General features: G+C 42.2%; 1 protein-coding gene across 7 annotated transcripts in view; it reads right to left on the bottom strand.

Moving 5' to 3' along the window:
- GPSM1 (G protein signaling modulator 1) overlaps window positions 1-21,686 on the bottom strand; it is a 982,732-nt gene that overhangs the window by 678,500 nt on the left and 282,546 nt on the right. Inside the window, exons 2-3 of one of the 7 annotated variants that reach the window (XM_085613283.1) lie at window positions 11,111-11,220; window positions 10,850-10,979 (exon numbers count right to left, since the gene is read on the bottom strand). The exons of the other annotated variants lie outside the window; for them this stretch is intronic. The gene's annotated coding sequence lies outside the window, so the exon portion shown is untranslated. The remainder of the gene's footprint in view (window positions 1-10,849; window positions 10,980-11,110; window positions 11,221-21,686) is intronic. 7 annotated transcript variants of the gene reach the window in all.

The following is a 21,686-nucleotide window of genomic DNA, read 5'->3' on the forward strand; positions in this document are numbered from 1 at the left end:
TAGAGTCCAAGAATATAAAAGAACATATCAGGTATGCAACTTCCCTGCTGCAAAAAGAGAACAGCTGAAGGCGGATTTCATCCAACCATCGCAGAATGGGCTATCGCATCCTTCCCACACCGTTGAGTTCTACTCATTCGTGCTCTACCTCCTTTCCTATCTTTCTAGGTTTGTTCACTTAGTTACCAAAATGATTCTATTCAAAGGTTCTGTGATTTCACTTACTGTTATTTCATCAGGGTGTAACAGCACATGATGTCACATCTGCTAACCTTATGATTTTGGGCAAATGATACCACTGGTGAGAGTAGAACTGAGAGGAGTGACTCAGGAGGTGAAGCAGAAAGTGACATATTTTAGAAGGAACCAACTTGTATATTTAGTAAGAAAATCCAAAGGGTAAAGCGTGTAACAAATTTGCAATAGACTCGCTAGTTCTCTACAAGTGCAACTTATTGTTTATGCACACACCAAACAAATGCACCCATGTACGTACAGGCACGTACACACAACAAGGTTCATTATTTTTGCTATTTGAACACTTGCTATTATTTTCCATAAACCTTCTTGTTCTGAAAGTGTATTTGAGGTGATATCTTTTAAAGTAAATGTGTTTCACTTTTTTGGGACGGAAAAGTCCCTTCTGTGGTGATGGACATGCACCCATGTCCTGAGTGCCACAACTGTAATGATGTCTGGATCCCTGATGCTGATGTTTGCTGTCATGGGTGAATATGGATCATGTGTGTGCACCACAATATAGGCGCGTCTCACGGATTGCAGTCTATTTTTAAGCTGGGAGAGGCACCCAAAGCGCTCCCCTCCTAGTGGAAGAAGGCCGCTGCCTTTACCAGGAGTTAGTCAGTATGAGCGTTGTGGTGGCAGCGTACCGTGTCGGGATCAGTAGGAGTGAACAGATCCTTTTTGCCTGTTTCACTAGAGTGAGGTCTATGGGCTCAGTCATGTAAAGCTTCGCTGCTGTTTGCTTAACTCACCTGTACATCGGTTTGATGTGTAGTGCAGCACAGTGCATGTGTGGTATACATGCGCTGGGTGTATGCGTGCCTGTGAATGGTACAGCATAGGGATGATGCAGTGCCGTGCGTGTATATTATGTGCATGTGCTGGGTGTATGTGATCCAGTGAATGCTACAAAACATGACGGATGTAGGGATGTTCAGCATCTATGCTATATGCATTTGCTGGGTGTATGTGCTCAGTGTATGTGTGTCTGTGAATGGTACATCACATGGATGACTCAGGGTTCCATTTTGGGGAGTCTCTTGGGCGGCTGACTGGAGGAACATGAGGAGGAGTCCACCCACACAGATTTGTGGTTTGCTGCGTTCCTGTGAGCTGGCTGAGGACACACTGGAGGAGGAGAGAGCCAGGCTCTGCAGTGCACTTCAAAGGATGCTTTTTGATTCAGAGAGAGGTCACTAGGACGGAGCCTAGGCACATGTCAAGAAGGAGATGGGGCTGATAAGAGAATCATAAAGGGTAGGGCCCAGGCCCTGGGGTAACCTTTTGATGCACATATCACTGTGGCTGAAATCATGTGTGAACCTCTAGTCACTCCCATGGCTTGAGGTGTGGGACTATCAGGTTTGGAGTCGCTCCTGCTGTGACAGACTGCTTTCTGGAAGAAGGGCGGGGCAGGGGAGAGGGCATTCCAAAGACAGTAGACCCCCAACATAAGCTTCAAACACTCAGACTCTAAAACACATTTGGTATCTAGAAAGGGACTATAAGAAGGGGAGCTCGAGGCCTCCAATATTGCCATCTGTCAACAGCCAGTCCGGGTGTGCTCAGCAAGACTTCTCCCTGTGACCTGGACAGGAGGCCAAGGGCTGTTAGCCTCCCAGCTAGGTGAGGGGCCATCATCCAGGGAATCCAAGACCACCTGCCAAGACCAGTGTGCCCTGTGAGGAACAGGAGAGCTTTAAAGTGAGAAGGATCCAGTGAGTTACCTTAGCGATTGGATCCCTGTAGCGAGGTTTGAGGCGATCGCTACTGCATCGATCAGGTTGTTGCCCTTTGCAGGGTATACTCAGCGACTCCTGTATACCAAAGGAGAGCGGTTGTGACGTGAGCTATGAACACTGCTGCTTAGATCAGGCTGTTGCTTGTGTGCAGGTTGTGAGCAGGTGACCCCGTATACCAGGTGGGGCCGCTGGAAAGGTTGCTGCTGCGCTGATCGGGACTTAGCCCATGTGCAGAATTAAGCCGGTGGCCCTATATGCCAGGTGGAGTTGCCATGAATGCTTCTGTGCCGATCAGGCCATACCCAGTATACAAAGTGAGGACAGTGACCCCCATATGCTGGGGGGACACAAAGCAAAAGACACACAATTGGCAAGGAGCATGGTCAAGATTGCTGTCGTAAGGAGGAGTTGGCTTTTATCACCCGACAGGCCCAAGCTACGCCTGAGGACCAGCACCAGGAGATTTGCAGCTTCCCTACTTGTGAGGAGGACATGAAGAAACTTACCTGCATCGGAGGAGCATCAAGGACCCCCTAGCCACTGCCTCCACTGGGCTGCATGTGAGGAACTTGCTGGCGACATCGGCTGGAGCTTCAGAGCCCGCGATTGGTGGGTGGGGCACTCAGACTCCAGCTGCTCGGGTCCTGCTGGTGCAGCAGGGGTCTGCCTATGTCCATGCCTATGACCCCTGTGTCTACCTCCTCTCAGAGTAGCCTTGGACAGCTCAACCCACGCTAGCACTGAGAGTCAGGTGTAGAAGGGCCACTTGGCCCAGTTACTCAGGATCCATAGCAGGTCTGGCCCGAGGACATCAGGAGTAAATTGTCTCAATCCCCACAGTTGAACCAGTAACTTTTGCTTGCTCCATGACCCTCTGAATGGGGTTTTGACACACTTATTTTCAGAAATACACATTAAAAAATTATATTTTCCCATATTTATCTCCTACAGAACTCATTTCTGATGATTCTGTTCCAGAAGCCAAGACCTGGACATGTGCACATTGTTAAATAAGACTAGGAAAGATAGATCTACGCTTCAGAAATTAAATGAGGAAAAATGGCATGATCATTGTTTCAATAATTTATATTTTGCTTATGAAAAACCTAGTGTTTGTGTGATTAAATGTATGCAGCATTTCTGTGTCAATTAAACTAGAATGAAATGCAAGCCCACCTAACATAAATCACAAAGAATCAATGCTTTCATTAAATTCTTATGATTTACTTCTTCTTTCTAATCATCATTAGGTGAACCAATGTATTAACATGTTATTTACTGTGTCCACAATGTGTGAACATATTGGAAACTAAGGTGAAATTTCAAAATGTTTGATTCATAAAGAGTATTTGTGCTTGTATCAATTGCGCATGGGTGTTTATTTACCAAGATGCCAGCGGAAGTGACATCACACACTGTTTGCTTTCAATTGCTTCACCAGTAGTGACATCATATGACCTTTGACCTTGAATTAGTGGTGAAAGTGATGTCACTTTACCTTGACTCAGGGTAGAACAATCAAAATTTACATTGCTAAAGTTACAAAATGATTGAAGAGGATTACTCTCCTAAAGTGAGTTTGTTGCTAAAAACCAAAAAACGGCAAACCCCACACTATGGGATATTCTCCAGGGTTTGGGGGTATTTCCTGACAGTAAAGGACAGCAAAAAAAGATATTACACTGGCAACCCTAAATCGAGGGGACAGGGAAATGTCCTTCCTCTAATGAACAATACTCTGTTAGGCCATCTCAGGTAACATTCCATCGAAGGAGCCCCCATTGGCTCCGACAAAAGAATACTTAAGATCTGATCATCTCTAAATGACAGCGCTGGACCGAGAGTTTGGCAGCGTACTCTGTCATGTTTGCGAAGGAGCACCTTGACACCAAACTCTGAATTGAGACTTAAGTCCTGAGTCAAATTCTCAAAATCACAAAAATACAACTAACATCATACAAATACATCAAAGCTAAAATCTCAACAACAAAAAAAATTGTAAATGGTTCCAAAGATGTATAATAACCATAAAATCTATTCGGCATTATGCATAATCATAAAACATCCTACAATTGGATAACAATTATTTAGTAATTCATCGAGTTGCCCAGATGAATGGAAGTTTTTTTAGTTTTTTTTTTAAAGCTGCCAACTGCAGAACACACCCGGGAACTGAATAGCAAAGGTAAACAATAGAGTGCAGGTTTGTGCTGATAAAAACCATTTAGTTTCAAAATTGGCAATAAAAATTTACTCTTGGGAGCACATCATATTTACAGAAAAAGATAAACTGTGTCAAAGTCTGAGTAGGGACCTCATCAAGGGGCAGAGTCACCATTTAATGTGCAGAAAAAAGGGGGAAGAAAGAAGTTAAGTAAGAGTAGTAACAAGAAGATACAAGCTTGGAATCTGCAGTCTACACAATAGTCTATGCTGATCAGAATAGCAAGGGTTTTGGGTACCAGGAATTTCATCAGATAGATGGACCTACACTGTAATTTTGTTTGGGTTCAGCTTGAGATGATTTGAAAACATATAGGTGAAAATTGTTTGAGGCAGGATTGAAAAGCCTGTGATGGATATAGAAAATGAGTAATGGAGACATAAAATAGAATTGAATACAGTGCAATCTTATGAAATCAGTAAGGGGGGATGTAAATGTTCAACAGGGTAGAGGGCAGAGCCTAATGGAAACCTACATAGAACAGAATAAAAGGTGAAAAGAAGAGAGTGCCACATCCTGCTCCCTGTCACAAAGAAGAGACCCCATTCCCACCAGCCGCGAGAGAAAGATGGGGTGATGGAGTGCGTCAAGTGCAGTGCGTACGTCCAAACAGACACACACTGCTGGCTCTCAGTAGTCGAAGGAGAGCCTTATGCCATCAACTGAAGGAACAACTGACCCTGCCCAGGGTCCAGGATGAAAACCTACCCTTGTGGCATCTCAGAGAGAGAAAATGTTTCCAAGAAATAAGACAATTGCTTGAATTATCTTGGCGGTCAGGGAAAGGGACAATACTGTCCTGTAATTGGCATGAACCAGGCGATCTGCATTTGATTTTGTGACCGAGGGCGAAATAATTGCCTTATTTCCAGAATAGAGACCAGAAGCAGTAGAAAGTGATAAGGTTTTGCAGGTGGAGGAGTAACAGAGGCAGCGTCTAGGGCCACAAGTATAAAACTTTTTTTGCGTTCGCAAACGGTCCGATTCTCAAATTTGGGCCGTTTGCGAACGCAAATAATACTTTTCCCATGTATCAAACCCTATTTAACCTGTTACCGAATCGCAAAAAGGGTTTGCGATTCGGTATTTGGAAGGGGTGTGTTTTAAGGCGTCCCTTCCAAATATCGAATCGCAGTGGTATGTATGATTGTTTTGTGACCGTGAATGCGGTCGCAAAACATTTGCGGTTACCACCAACTTCAAGTTGGTGGTAACCCATTCGCAAACGGGAAGAGGTCCACACCTTTGTGAATGTAGGCAACAACTGTTTTTTTAAGAACCGGCAGCGGTCCTACAGACCACTGGCTGCTCTTAAAAAATGAAAGGAAAACTTTTCATTTTTCTTTTTGTAAAGCATCCCGTTATCCTTTAAGGAAAATGAGCTGCTTTACAAAAAACATAAGATTGTCTTATTTAAAAGCAATCACGGACATGATAATCACCATCCCTGTGATTTTTAGGTCTCGGCTGACCCAGCGCATGCACTGGTCTGGCGAGACTTATTGAGAGGACTCCAAAAAGTGCTACCAGGCCAGCCTAGAGCTACAGTGCATGTGGCCGTGATTACTTTCACTTTGATCTCGATCGCGATCACTTTCACGGCCGCTTGGCATAGCCAATAGGTCTCGCTTTTGGGACCTTATAAGTATTTAGTTATGCAACTGTTGCATGGCTAAACACTTATAAGGTCCCAAAGGCGAGACCTATTGGCTATGCCAATGCTTGTTGCGATTCCTAATGGCTCACAAATTGCGACCTACCTCATTAATAATCCTGAGGTAGGTCATTTGCGACCCACTGGGAAGTGCAGAAAGTGTTCAAGACACTTTCATACATACCGTTTTGCAAATTCCTAATTTTGAATCACAAGAATTCGCAATTAGTGGTTCGCAGAACAGTTTTTTTAATACATCTGGCCCCTAGTCCTTAAAACTTTGCCGAAGAATCCACAAGACACCCAGAAAAGCTTACTAGAAGATTAACACAGACAAAGTCCAGAGTGGAGGGAGTAAACTCAGTAGCTATGACAGAGACACTAAGTTGAGTAAACCTTTATAAACGGCTGGGAGGCTGTGAATGATGGTCGGCTGTGAAGGAAAAGAAGAATGAATCTGTGACATTTTTCAATCAAATAAGCTGAAAAATCTTCACAGAGCTCAGTAGATGGGTAAATCCGAGCACTACAGCAAGAAGGTCATCAGCCCTCATTCACCATCCATCAGTCCTCCTCCTTAATTCCTCATACTTCACTCCTCATCCATAACCCCTCATTACTTTCTCCTCATTCTTTGCTCATCAAATCTCACTCCTCATTAATTTACCTTTACTCTTCTTCCCTCGTATTTACCTGGGACTCTTCTTCTCTCCTCATCTCATACTTCTTTCTCCTCACTTCTCATCCCACATTCCCTTCTCAGCCCTCATTCCACACTTCAGACCACATTCCTAATTCCTCCCTCTTCAGCCCTCATTCCTCATCCCACACTTCTCATCCCACGCTCCTAATTCCTCTTTCCTCGGCCCTCATTCCTCATTCCTCATCCCACACTTCTCATCCCACACTCCTGATTCCTCCCTCCTCAGCCCTCATTCCTCATCCCAGACTTCTCATCCCACACTCCTGATTCCTCCCTCCTCAGCCCTCATTCCTCATCCCACACTTCTCTTCCCACACTCCTAATTCCTCCCTCCTCAGCCCTCATTCCTCATCCCACACTCCGAATTCCTCTCTTCTCCGCCCTCTTTCCTTATCCCACATGTCTCATCCAATGGTCGAAGTCGGCGGGATCGGCAGGGCACGGCGTGCCCCTAGTTTTTTACTTTATTAGGTTCCGTTCCCCTACTTATTTTAAACATGCGTCCCAGGTCGCCAGAAATCGTCAAGGCCAATAGATAAGGCTCGGCGTTCAGGGCCGGGCGTGCTGGGCAGAGAAGGAAAAAGACTCTGCCTTTTCCTTATTGCCCAGAGAAGACTAGGACAGTGTCCACTTCTGCTCAGCCGCTCCCCCTTTCTTCCTCTTGTTCCCTCTCTTTCTGTCTCACTCTTCCTAACTCACTGAAAACCGAGACTTCAAGAAACTGGTATTACCCGGGCTTTCCTCCTTTTGTTTATTTGTTCCCTTGTGAAATGGATCCAAAAAAGAAAAAAGAAATTGCTGGAAACATCCTCTTTTTCTGACATTTTTCAATTTCAAAGTGCAGCCTCAGGATGGAGAGAAATAAAACATTCAAAATATGAAAAATGAATAAATAACTAAAGCAAGGCAGAGTGGTCGCAAAGTGGCCAGATTAGTTTTATTCACACCCAAACACATTAGCGACACTTTACAGTGTTTGCCAGTGAAGCACTACTTTTATGTTCTTGTCTCTCTTTGAAAAACATTGTTTTCCCTGAGTGGTAAAGTGCACCATTCCTGGAGGTACTGAAATACCTGCTTGATGTGTGAATTGGAAAACAAAATGGAGGCTGTGTGTTCATGAATGTGGTCTTTTTACCATACTGCTTACATTATTATAGGCATATAAGTAATGGGCATTGAAACGGGTCCCTTCTGGGCCCTGTAGTCATGGCCTTAACGTTTTAGGCAAAAGCACTCATTGATTTCTGAATAATGAGCGTAAAAGCGTTATGGTAACCATGTTGTTCCTGCTTACATTTCACCTGCTTTACTTAATTTAGCTCCCTATGAGTGTTTGCTTTTTCCATGATGTTGTTATTTTTCTTTTAGGCAGCATATTGCTCTTGTCTAGTGCGCATTTCGAATTTTGTCGTATTCAGGTGTTTATAGTGGGTCACAATTGGGTTGTAGTTGGTGGCAGTGCGAGTTTCTCTCAGTGGGTCGGTATAGTGTTCAGTGAGGGAGAGGATGTGGCACTATGGTCAGAGCTGCCAAATTTGGAACTGGGTGACCAGATTCAGCCTTCATGATCAGTCCCCAAGACCACTCTCTGAGGGAGCACATTCCCATGCTAGACCTTAGAAGGCCCCACAAGACCTTAGAAACCCTGGTGTCTTAGCACCAGCAGGTGGACCCTTGCGGTGGCAAGTGTGGGTTAACCTCGAAGGCCTGTCCACCACAATCCATACTGAAGTTCATCTTCAGTCTTGCGGGCAGGCCTATGAAGCAGCACACACTAGAGCAAGTGTGACTCCGTCACTGAGGTCACAGGACCTATGAACAGGGCGGCTCTAGGGCGGTGCGACGCACCAGGCGCTGACTTCGGGTGGGGGCGTCGTGTTTGCAAGTATAATATGGTTTTGAAAGAATTTGCTGCCTTCTTCCTGGCCCCCAGCAATTTTCGGCAACAATAAAAATGTCATGATAACTCCAGAGATTAATGTTCTTAGTAGAGAGAGATGGTGTTCTATCTAGGGGAACTTTTGACTCATGGAAAGAAAGTGGAGAGGGTCAATGTGCCTGCTGCTAAGAACATGTACCACGCAGATCACAAAGTGCACAAAATGTAAATAGGTCAGTGGGTTACTGCTTTTGTCAGAGATAGTCTATAAGACAAATTCCTAACATAGAACAGTGAGCTATTAACTGTCATCTAAGAGCTGAATGAAAAATGCAAGGTATAAATTAGAGCGTTATAGTTTTTTCCCTAGTCTTTGATTATCCTATTGTTACAAAAAAGGGTTCATTTGGATAGAAATCAATATGTGTGATGCAAAGTCCTCCAACACCCTACACTGGTATAAGTGGCACTGTACATTTTCGGATATTTTATTATTAGGACATTTTTACACATGCAAACAGACTCTGCAAAGATTTTTCCTTATTCGTACCTGTGTAGCATACAAATGCAGCAGTGAGAAAGGTGACCAATCATCCTTTGCAAAGGGCCATCCACTTCACAGCAGCACAAGTCACATTTTTTAGTAACTTATGATTAAGGCTCCCGGTTTTCCGTTTTTACAGATAATTACAGACAGTAAACAAAGTGTTACCTGTCTGCATTTATTTTTAAAAGCAGGAAAATGCAGAAAAGTGTGCTTCTTGTGGGTGACTCTCCATGCTGTATTTCGTGATTTCTAGGACAATAGCTGAGCAGATAGACAGCGTGGGAAGTTAAAAATAGGTTGAGATTTCCCTAAATGCAGGTGTATGGTAACAGATTTGTATTATAATGCTCATATTTACCTGAAGGTGTAGCGCTTACCTATATTTGGCTGCTTAATTTGCTAAAACGCGACAGGTAGGAAAGTAGGAGTGCATATTTATCAGTTAAATAAATGTGGAAATATACCATTTTATGATTCCATATATTCGCAAAACACGAAATAAATATGGATAAATACCAATAAGATGAGCAAAAATATAAATATGGATAACTACAGATGGAAATGTTAAAAAAAAAAATACCATTATGATTCGTTTGCGCTACAAACAATTTATTAGTTAAAACCGCCAGATTATGCAGCAGATGATGTATTATGTGGCAAATATGGCACAGCCATAATTATGTGGAAACTTTTGGCAAACTAGGATATTTTGCTAGTCGTGTTTGAACTGCTCTTATTCAAACAGGGAGAAGTGCTGATGACAGAAACTCCATGGCTCGGAGACAAATTGCTTGTGATTCCACTTTTAAGGGTATTTGGGATTTTTGTGATTGGAAACATATTACACTTTGTGAATGTATTTTAATGTCAATAACTCATATTAAGAGAAGAAAGGAAGAATTCCCTTGATCCTACAATTTCAAAGCATAAAATACTATGTCCAAAATCTATATAAAAATGATTTTATTTAGAAAAATATTTTTCTCGTTATTTCAGAACAAGTAAAATCACATATCATATCATAATCCTTCAAATAAAATTGTTAAAAAAGATCATACAATACATATCAATCAAGTATAATTTTTGTTAAACAACAAAACACAATTATGACCAGTATAATATGGGGACAGACACAGATGTAAGACACAGCTACTATTCTTTACAGGTGCACATACATTGGACTCAAAATCCCAGCTCCTTATACATTGATGAATCAGTATTTGACTTGTCTGTATTGGTCCTTTGATTGTGATTCAACAGCTTCAACGCGTTTCGATGGCTTAAAATTGATAGTACCATCTTTATAAAGACAACATAATTCTTTCTCCCACCTTAATTAGTCTTATTCCTAAATAAAATAAATATATATAATTATTGATCCAAATAATACATATAATTGCTAATTCCAACAATTTGTTTAATAATATCCTCTCCAACTAGTGGTGGTTGCCCCATTCTATTTATACAGTAGTCCACCCCAACAAATCTACCCCCAACTTAACGGGGGTAAAAGCAATCATAGAACAACCCCCCATTTTGAGTTTGGTTGTACGGCCTCTCACTCAATTCATGTATTCAGAAGCCTACTTCTTGAGTCATAAAAACATATAGTTAATCATTCCTCTGATCTGCCACCTTGTTCCAACTGTTAAATGCTCTAATATTAGCTTTTGCATTTATTTACTTTAATTTGCTAGGGCAGTTTTAAAAACACACAAACCAAGTGTACATAATAGAACGGCCTTTATATGCGAAAATACAATTTTTTTCAAAAATATGGTCTTTATTGATCTTTACTGGTCTCTGTAAATCAGAGACCCACCTGTTAGTTCCCTGAATTTGATGATTGCTCACCTTAAGATAGGGTGAAATGTGTGCGTGCTCCTAACTTTGTTTTCCGATTTGTTGCGCAGCAAGGTTATGTAAATCCCACGTCCTTCTACCTTTGTTATTTTATTAGTAGAGTGCTCCACCTCTTCACGATCTAAATAGAGGCAGAGGGAGTATACACAATTTTGTTAACTACAGAGTATTGCCCCCTATCGTTTTTTATATTTATGAACGTAAAAGAAAAAAAAAGAAAACGTTTGCGACTTATATCAGTCATCTATTTACCTCTTATTCGTATTGGAAGAACTGCTATCTCTATTTCTCGTTCTTCAACTTCATTAGTGAAGAGTACTCACACCACGAGGCTTACATTCCTCTTCTTTATTCAGGCGGGTCTGGCAACGAAAATATATAGGTAGATTTTAGGTAAAAGACAGGCCATCCTAAACTTATGTAGTGGAAATTCAAAGGGTTTTAATAATACAAGTCATGAACAACTGGTTAAAATCTTAAACCTTAAGAAGAAATTAATTCGAACAGAACTCCATGCCGAATTTCTAATAGAGTATTTAAAAGCAGGAGTAATCCCAATAGGATTACAAGTTAGAAATGAACTCGGCCTATTTGTAGAAAACCCTAAATTCATTGAAACATGGACGCACATAGTCAATCGATGCAGTGGGGATTGGCTTATTTTAGTCATAGAAACCGCTCAAGAACTGATAGAATTAGAGAAGCGTGAAATAGATGACTTAGAAGCACAACTAAAACAAAGCTCAGCACTAGAAGAAGCAAAAAAGAAAATGGAGGAATTAGAAATAGAAACACATAGTTATAGGGAGTACTTAACTAACAAGAAAATGAAGAAATTGAGAAAGGATGTAGAGAGATATAGTGTAGAGGGAGTCTACCCATATACCAATAAAGAATACTTTGAGAATAAGAGAGATCGGAAATGGGAGAGACCACAATTCCAGAGACCACTGTATTCTAGAGGAGGGAATAAATGCATACCCTTTTCAGAGACCTCAGGCTCTAGTAGCGATGATGAAGAGGTAGGGATACAAGGGAATAGAAGAATACCCCCTTTTGAACGAGAATTTTTTTTAGGGAGATGCCAAAATTGAGGACTAAGGGGTTACAGGGGGTACAACCGACAGGAACCCCAGAGAAACCATCCACCTCAGAATGGAGGACAAGAATACCTCACCACGAGGAACAAACAATATTGGAGGTAAATGAACTCCCCATAATAAACCTCTCCCAAAGACTTCTAAGTAAGGATGAGCAGGATGTACTACAGAGAGGTTTTAGTTTTGCACCCACTACCCAAAATGATATGTTTGAGTTAGAAAGAAATCTTTAAAAGTTTTTTTAGAAAATAAGATTGAATAGGTTTTTTGAAAATAAAGTATACGTACCCCTGCCAAATGTATCTGGTCTGAAACCAAAGTCGACTTTTACTCCCAATTTAGCTCAGATTGACAAGAACGTCGAGGTTTTTGTAAAAGTAGTGGAAATGGAAATTAAAAATATGAATGAAACAGTACAGAATAATCGTCATAATAACATGTCGACAGACCAAAGAAAAGCACTAAAAACCTTACAGAATTGCGACGAAATCATAATAAAACCAGCCGACAAAGGCGGTGGGGTAGTAATTTTTAATGTATCAGATTATGAAGATAGGATGCAAAAATTGCTGAATGTGAAAGATCATTATCAGCAAATAAAGTTCACTAGAATAGAGATTTTAAAAAAAGAAGTGGAGGTTCTCCTCAATAGAGGAAAAGAGGAAGGTTTGATTTGCGACAATGAATACAAGTTTTTAATGAATTCACATCCAGTCATCCCAGCCATTTACGGATTACCTAAAATCCACAAAAATGTTTTAGACCCACCAATGCGGCCAATTGTGAGCAGCATTGGATCAGTATTAGAACCATTAAGTAGATACGTTGATTTCTTCCTTAGACCAATAGTACAAAAACAAAGGTCATATCTTAAAGACACGGCCCATGCAATTTCTATCTTTGAGGGATAGGGCTTCAACAGGGTGACCCAAATTTTGGTCACCCTAGACATTGAAGCCTTATACACCAATATCCCTCAGGACAATACCATAGAGGTAATTTCCACGATTTTAGATGGGGAAGATCTTAATGGAGGTGACAAAGGTTTTATTATGTCTTGTATTAAAATGGTATTAAAAAACAACATGTTTCTATTTAAGGATAAATTGTATTTACAAACAAAGGGGACCAGCATGGGAGCTACATGTGCCCCAAGTCTGGCCTGCCTTTATATGGGAGAGTTTGAACGCCGTAATGTTTTTAATGAGGTTGCCCCTTTTTTTGAAAACATCACGTGCTGGCACCGTTTCATAGATTATATCATCTTCATATGGAATGGTGACAGCACAGGTTTAATAGAATTCCTGGAATGGATTAATTTGGGGGACCCCAATTTGAAATTTACGGACAAATACAGCGATGTAAGTGTAGAGTTCTTAGATATTAAAATCAAAAATGTAAATAATGAATTGCATGTGGAAGTTTACACTAAACCCACAGACAAGAATACCCTCTTACAATATACAAGCAATCACCCTCATTCACAGAAAGATAACATACCCTTTGGGGAATTTCTTAGACTGCGATGAAACTGTACAAGCATTGCAGACTTTTATCACCATGCTGAGACTTTGAAAACCAAATTACAAGCTAGAGGTTATCCCAATAAATTAATCAAAAATTCCTTGAAGAGAGCCAGGTTTTATGATAGGGATTGCCTATTAGATTTTAAAAAAGGAACACAGTGACAGAAAGAGTGGTATTTGTAACACAATTCTCAAGCATAAGCAATCAAATTAAAAACATAGTAAATAGAAATTGGAAAATTTTAAATTATGGCACTGATGTTCAGTTACAAAAAACACTTTTTTCATTTAGACGAAACAAAACCATTAAAAATTCACTTGTGGGAACATACACAACAACAGTGGAAAAGCAAAGTACATTGAAAGGGGAGAAAGCAAAAGGCAATCACAAATGTGGGACCTGCTCGATTTGCGTGCAATGATTGGAAGGATAAAGCACTATCTTTGCTGGGAAAAACTTGACTGCAACAACATTAAATAATTGTCGCAGCAAGAATGTTGTTTATCTTTTGATCTGCCCATGTGGGTTGGGCTATGTAGGGGAAACGAGCAGAGAACTCCGAATACGCCTTTTAGAACATAAGTCTGCAATTAGAACCAGAAAGGAAAATGCACCTTTGGCGGATCATTTTCAGAATATGAATCATGATTGCAGTGACTTTAAGTGGTTTATATTAGAAAAAAGGTTGATAAATAGGAGAGGAGGAGATCTTGATCAAATAAGGAAGAAAAGAGAACAATGGTACATATGTTACTTAAATACAGTGGAAAGAGATTTAAATTCTAGAGAAGACTGAATGAAGCTAATATTGCCACAATAAGGAGAGGAGGATCAGTATCTACTGTAATCAAAAGATACAATGCAGCATTCCCTTCGGGAAAATAATATTAGTTTTGAGTACAGAGATAGAACGTGGCAGAGTTAACAGAGTTCCCCATAGGGACGCGATAAACACCTTTGGGCAGTAACTCTTGAAAATCCTTTCATGCGTGCTCCGTTACGTATACATCAAGGGAATATGGATATTTCCTAATATCATTGATGGGCCTTATGAGGAAAATAGCGAGTATATAGGCTGCCGGTGAGATAGGTATAGAGAGTAGTGTGGTGAAGCAATTACCAGATATAGTAGTATCAACAAATATGCGAGAATGACTCGATTAAAAGCATATATAAGTGTCTGTTGATAGTCTCATCCTAATTATTTGGTTGAAAATATAAGAAATGAGGACTCGGATACGTAAATACATCAATAATGCGTACGTGAAATGTAGTGAATATATAGGCAATAAATGAGACAAGTATTAACTCAATAATCCTTGTTAAAAAATCACAAGGTTCGGTAGAATCAATAAAGTTAGAGATAGGAAAAGAAGTGAAGAAATGATGCCGGACCATGTGACTCAAGTAACCAATCCTCAAATAGTATAGAGAAATGACTACGAGACCCGCACCACGGGATGAGGGTGAACCAATCAGCAAGCAAGAGAAATTAGTTAAATAGGAAGTTCGGTAAGACGAGAGCGATACAACTCGGATCCGAACACCCGTGCGGCGGAGGACAGATTGCAAAATAGAGGTAAGGGGAAAGAGGCTTTTAAAAAAACAGAAGTTTAGGATGGCCTGTCTTTTACCTAAAATCTACCTATATATTTTCGTTGCCAGACCCGCGTGAATAAAGAAGAGGAATTTAAGCCACGTGGTGTGGGTACTCTTCACTAATGAAATTGAAGAACGAGAAATAGAGATAGCAGTTCTTCCAATACGAATAAGAGGTGACTATAGATGACTGATAGAAGTCGCAAACGTTTTCTTCCTTTTTTCTTTTACGTTCATAAATATAAAAAACGATAGAGGGTAATACTCTGTAGTTAACAAAATCGTGTATACTCCCTCTCCCTCTGTTTAGATCGTGAAGAGGTGGAGCACTCTACTAATAAAATAACAAAGGTAGAAGGACGTGGGATTTACATAACCTTGCTGCGCAACAAATCGGAAAACAAAGTTAGGAGCACGCACACATTTCACCCTATCTTAAGGTGAGCAATCATCAAATTCAGGGAACTAACAGGTGGGTCTCTGATTTACAGAGACCAGTAAAGATCAATAAAAACAATTGTGAGAAGTTGGCCTGGCATATGCTGGTCACTAGTTATAGTGGCCACCTTGCACCAGTCCAATTCGACTCTTGGTAGATAGGTTTAAGACAACCTTTTAAAGAAAGCTACCCTAGTGGTAGCTGTGGAGAGCAGCCTTCAGGCTAAGTCTCTGAGAAATGTAAAGCAGCTTGTTTTACCTTATAATATCTTGAATTACCAAATGAAAAGGACACCACACAGGTATATATATCAAATATATATGTATTTATTCTTAGATACACTCTACTAATCTCTTTATGAGATTAGAACCCAGATACACATTCAAATGTCATCACTTCTCAATAAATTAAGCACAAATATGGCTGTAGCCCTAGGGGCGTACCAGACCATATACTAAGAAAATGGTTTAACAAACTCGACATGCAAAATGAAAAGGCCTGGGGCCTTGGGAATCGCTGGGGCTTTACTTCTGCAGTGTTAGCAGGTAAGTAATCAGCCCACGGGAGACGCGTGCAGTGTCTAAACACAGCCGCGGGTTTCCTATTGGTTTCAATGGCACAAGTCGCGGTTTGTAATTTAAAGTTTTAGGGCACTTCGGGGACGTCAACAAGCAAGCCACTTACAGGGTAAGTATTTCGAGGGCCAACACACACTTGGGCACCGGAGTGCACGAGTTACCTCACCCACGGAAGCCGGGTGCATAGGTGTCTTTTGGTGTCAGGTCGCGATGCTGTTTTCAATGGAGATCACTGAAGACTTGCTGCTTGTGACGACTGTAGAGGTGTCTGCTGGAATCCGAAGATGGATTGAAGTTGAAGAGGACCTGAAAATTGAGGGGACAGAGTTCAAAGTCACTTGCCAGTGACCGGTGGCCAGCAGGATGGATGACCACTGATGTTGCGTCGCTTCAGGTCGTCGATGGTGATTTGTCTCTTCGCTCACGAGGTCCAGGAGAGATCGATGATGACCAGCAGCTGGATTCAGAGGGTCCCACGACGTCTGCAGCTGACGGCAACCGGATTGGAGCCAACACACCTTGGCAACTGCAAGTCTCGTGTGGAGCGAAGATTGAAGATGGTGCAGACCAGCAAGGTCTGATGGACTTACCCAGCGAGGGTAAGTGAGGGCAGGCCCGGAGCAACCAGGAGAGACCTTGAAGTCATTGAGAAAGTCTTCGGGTGAGTCACTAGTCAACGGGCAAGCAACCGCGAAGACGCCTTTGCAGGAAAAGTTCCACAGAAGCCCACGGTCACTTGGGACGGGGTAGGCCGCTGATTTTCGGTACCAGACCTGCTAGGGACTTGGACTACAGATGGTCCAAAGCACAAGTTCGTTGTTTAGGGTTTGCACTCGAAATCAGTGCACGGTTACCTGGTATTGCTGTTCCTCGTCACTCGTGGGGTCCAGACGCCACAGCTTCGCTGGGGACTCAAAATGGCCGTCGAGAGGTCAGGAAATCCACTTCAGGGGACGCAGGGACTTCGGACTCCGGCGGGAGCGGTGAAGTTTGCAACCGTTGATCAAGTTACTGGTGCCTGCTACGCAGGGGAGTCACTCCTTGACTCCAAGGGAGATTCTTCAGTCTTCCAGAGATAGTGGAACGTCGAAGGGCCAGGATTCTTCTTTGTAGAGCGTTGTCCAGGCGTAATCTGAATTGCATTGGCAATGCTTGGTATCTTATAGTGAAGATAGGGGAGGGACTAGCTCTATGACCACTCCTCTAGGAGGGTCAGGGTAGTGGGTGTTTACACCCACTTCCCTTTGTGCAGTTTCGCGCCAGAGCAGGGGCAGGTAGCCCCTGAACCGGTTTGAGCTGGCATATGCACAGAGGAGCCTACTGCTCCCCCAGTGCAAGACTTCAAAGGCACTCTAAGAGTGCACCCACCCAGCTCCAATACACTAAATCCTGTCTGGGAGGTGGTAACACCTCCCTGTGACAGGATACCCTTTGTTGGGCTCCCTCCACTGCGAGTTTCGGTCAGCAGCAGGAGGGCAGCTCGGTGTCTGTGCTGGTGGCATCCATTTTGTGATGCCAGGGCTCTAGAAGATTTCTACCGTTTAGTACAGTGGGTACATGTCGTCCCCTCTAGAAGGGTGGGATCATACTCCCACACCAGTTACTGGTGTGGGTGTATGATTCCAAGTTGTTTGACACCAAACACGACATGTTTTGATGCAGTCATTCCAAAGTTAGCATGTACCGCAAGGTTATAATGCACTTAAGAGTATATGGTTTAACCGCATCCACAAACAGCAGCAGAGAATAGACTCTGCCAGCTGCAGAGGGGTCCTGCTCATGCAGAAGCACCCCCTCACATAGTAAACCAAGCACCCTGCCCTCAGGATTGTTAGGCTCTGCAAGAGGGGTGACTGATAGGTTTATATGTGTGTGTATGGTGAGATATAAGAACCTATACCTCAGTGAGGAGTGCTAACACTACCTCACACAGGCTGCAGTAGCAGGCCTGTGGTGTCAGATTGTGAATGCTGCCCAGGGGTGGCATAATACATGCTGCAGCCCCTGGTAGGCTTGTGAAGTACCAATGCCCTAGGTACCTAAGGTATCATATACTAGGGGCTCATAAGGTACCACATTATCCAATCACTAGTGCATCTAATATGCACACCAATCATTTAAGGGAGTAAGCAGATAGGCTGGGGTCCTGGATAGCAGGATCCCAGCCAGACTAGTCAAAAACCATTCAAACACCAGGAAAAAAGTGGGGGCAACCATATAGTCAGATTCCACCTTCCTACAACAATATTTTTGAATTTTTTTTTATTTTCGCATATAAAGGCTGTTCTATCATGTACACTTGGTTTGTGTGTTTTTAAAACTGCCCCAGCAAACTAAAGTAAATAAATGCAAAAGCTAATATTAGAACATTTAACAGTTGGAACAAGGTGGCAGATCAGAGGAATGATTAACTATATGTTTTTATGACTCAAGAAGTAGGCTTCTGAATACATGAATTGAGTGAGAGGCTGTACAACCAAACTCAAAATGGGGGGTTGTGCTATGATTGCTTTTACCCCGGTTAAGTTGGGGGTAGATTTGTTGGGGTGGACTACTGTATAAATAGAATGGGGCAACCACCACTAGTTGGAGAGGATATTATTAAACAAATTGTTGGAATTAGCAATTATATGTATTATTTGGATCAATAATTATATATATTTATTTTATTTAGGAATAAGACTAATTAAGGTGGGAGACAGAATTATGTTGTTTTTATAAAGATGGTACTATCAATATGAAAGCCATCGAAACGCGTTGACGCTGTTGAAAGCACAATCAAAGGACCAATACAGACAAGTCAAATACTGATTCATCAATGTATAAGGAGCTGGGATTTTGAGTCCAATGTATGTGCACCTGTAAAGAATAGTAGCTGTGTCTTACATCTGTGTCTGTCCCCATATTATACTGGTCATAATTGTGTTTTGTTGTTTAACAAAAATTATACTTGAATGATATGTATTGTATGATGTTTTTTAACAATTTTATTTGAAGGATTAGGATATGATATGTGATTTTACTTGTTCTGAAATAACGAGAAAAATATTTTTCTAAATAAAATCATTCTTGTATAGATTTTGGACATAGTATTTTATGCTTTGAAATTGTAGGGTCAAGGGAATTCTTCCTTTCTTCTGGTTATAAGTACCTTATTTCCCTTGAGTCTTAAGGGGTCCCTCTCCTTTTTTTCTTTTAATAACTCATATTAAACCTTAAATAAACATGTGTATCCATTGGTTGAATTAAATAGAGTAATAAACTGTAACCGATTAGTGAGATGGGAAACAAATACTAAATATTTGGATATTTTGCTCTTTCTGACACACCTCTGACTCCGCCCACTGAGCCAATCCTCGCATTATTCCCGCCCTCCGATTCACGCGCCCACAGTTCCCCTACTTTTTTTCCCCCACTTCGACCATTGGTCTCATCCCACGTTCCTAATTCCACACTCATTGGCCCTCATTCCTCACCCCACACTTCTCATTCCACTTTTTCTTATTCTTCACTCCTCAGCCCTCATTCCTCATTTCTCATCCCACATTCCTAATTTTACACTCATTAGCCCTCATTCCTCATCCCACACTTCTCATCCCACATTCCTACTTCCTCACTCCTCCGCCCACTTATTTTGCAGGTGTGCATTATATATGGCCCTGGGATTGAACAGGGCTCATGCTGTTCCCGTCCTCTCTCTCCTCTGGCCCACCCCTCCATCTTCTTTATTCATCTATGACCTCAGGCCTTACCTCTCGCTTCGCTCTCACTTCTCACCTTTCACATCTCATCCCTCACATATCATCCCTCTGTCCTCATCCCTCACTCTCTAGTTGAGCGTTATATGGCTCTAGAATGGAAGCGGGACCACGTTCTGTCGCTCTCTTCTGCTTCCATGTCTCAATCTTCTCCCGCGGCTGATAGTACCATCAGAGGTCCCTTTACAGGTACCAGGAGTTGTGGGCACTTTCTGGGGAGAGGAGAGATATTTTAGGAGATGTGCTATTTAAGTGGAGGTTTGAGGCCCATCATCTGGATACAAGTAACTTTGATTCAGCGCTATGTAAATACTCACCTCAACTAAATGAATAGTAAAATAAATGTATTGCTTGTGGAGACGTATGGCCTTACACACTGTTATTAGTAAAATGATTTAATATGAAAAATCTAAATATTTATGTTTTTTGTGACTTTAGAGGGTTCTTTAAGCTTGTATGATTGCAAAAAAAATTATCGTGGGTAACGTCATGTGCAGTGTTCCAAACTTGGCAACAGGCCCTGATTGGTTGACATAGACTCGAAGGACCAATCAACATGAACAACAATAATGAGGTGTAAAGATAAATGCGGCGGGCAAACAAAGACATACGTCGATTTAAACGCACGCCTCCACAGTAAGAGTTGACACATTGCAAACATAATCTGGCGCAGATAAGTGACGGCTGCCCGGCTACTATCGCAGGTGTGAACTGTATCAGCTGTTCCGCGTGCGCCCGAGGGAACCACCGAAACAAAAGCGACCAATGAATGCGCTCCTACGTCATGGCACGCTTCCAACAGGCCCTGCCAGGTAATCAGGGTGCGGACTTTACTACTTTGCCAAGCCTCAAACCAATAATATTTGTATTTAATCTATCAGCCCCGTTGTCCGTAATATTAACTCAGTTGTGCCGCTTAATTAAAATGTAACGATAACACGGAAACCCTTCTAATGCAACAAGATGCGCGCCAGGAGTTTTCTTGGCGCTTTACCAGTCAGGTACTGACACATTTTAGGCGCCTAGCGTCTGACTTCGTTTGGCTGGTGGAGTTTTCGTCTCCCATTGAGGTGGATTAATATCCTCATCCACAAAGGCAGAAAAACAATCTACTTCATTTAGTGGCAGCTGAGGATTTGCCATTAAAGGTGGGGGGGGAGTGGAGGGGGTGTCCTTGCCAAAGGAACCAAGACTTTGACAAGGAGCAATTTGGCAGAAAATTCAACACTAGGAGCAGAATTCGGGAAGTACTTACATGTAGTAAAGTTACGAGTGTAGAGTATCTGCACTAGGGAGGAGTCTCCGCACTCATGGTGGAGATTCCACCCCGAGTGAAGAGATTCCACCCCGAGTGAAGAGATTCTATCCGAGTGAAGAGATTCTACCCAGATTGGAGAGATTCCACCCGAGTGCAGAGATTCCACCTGAGTGCAGAGATTCCACCCGAGTGCAGAGATTCCACCCGAGTGCAGAGATTCCATCCGAGTGAAGAGAATCTACTCAAAGTGAAGAGATTATATCCCAGAGTGAAGAGATTTCACCCGAGTGCAGAGATTCCACCCAAGTGCAGAGATTCCACCCGAGTGCAGAGATTCCACCGCGGGTGAAGAGATTCCATCCAAGTGCAGAGATTCCACCCCGAGTGAAGAGATTCCATCTGAGTGAAGAGATTCCACCCGAGTGCAGAGATTCCACCCGAGTGCGGAGATTCCACCTGAGTGCGGAGATTCCATCTGAGTGCGTAGATTCCACCTGAGTGCGGAGATTCCACCCCGAGTGCGGAGACTTGGCACTCGTAACTTTACTACACGTAAGTGTTGTCAATCG

Source organism: Triturus cristatus, chromosome 1_2 (assembly GCF_964204655.1).
Source record: "Triturus cristatus chromosome 1_2, aTriCri1.1, whole genome shotgun sequence".
In the NCBI taxonomy this organism is placed as follows: domain Eukaryota; kingdom Metazoa; phylum Chordata; class Amphibia; order Caudata; family Salamandridae; genus Triturus; species Triturus cristatus.